This window comes from Fukomys damarensis, unplaced genomic scaffold, assembly GCF_012274545.1.
Source record: "Fukomys damarensis isolate Sample0158 unplaced genomic scaffold, DMR_v1.0_HiC HiC_scaffold_19, whole genome shotgun sequence".
Lineage (NCBI taxonomy): Eukaryota > Metazoa > Chordata > Mammalia > Rodentia > Bathyergidae > Fukomys > Fukomys damarensis.
Genome location: NW_022900931.1, coordinates 39,989,875 through 39,990,318, shown reverse-complemented (window position 1 = coordinate 39,990,318; position 444 = coordinate 39,989,875).

The following is a 444-nucleotide window of genomic DNA, read 5'->3' as shown; positions in this document are numbered from 1 at the left end:
AGGGGCGGGCCAGCGGCCTCGGCGGCGCTCCAGGCGGCTGACGTCGAGTCGGAGGCGGGGTGCTGCGGCTAGTCTGGCGACTCTCGCTGGTCCGGGAAGCTTTCGGCTGGTCACCCTGGTGTGGGACGCGACCTCCAGCTCCACCTCAGATGAGTTTGCCCCACGGTCACCCTTCAGTCACAGTCACCACCCTCCTCTCTGAGAGTCGCAGTGACCAAAGCCAGGCGACGATTTAACCTTGGCTCGGAGAAGAATGCTAAATCTTCCTCAGCTTTCAGGTTTTAAACTCTATTTATCTGCCCTAGAAAGACACGGGAGACCCAGGATCTCAGCACTCGGGGCGTTGACATAGAGACAGCATAGAAAGAAAGTAGAACACATGTTGGGAGAAGAGTGGACTAGCTAGTCACTAAGCACGAGGACCGTGAAGTTCCCCTGGAAAGG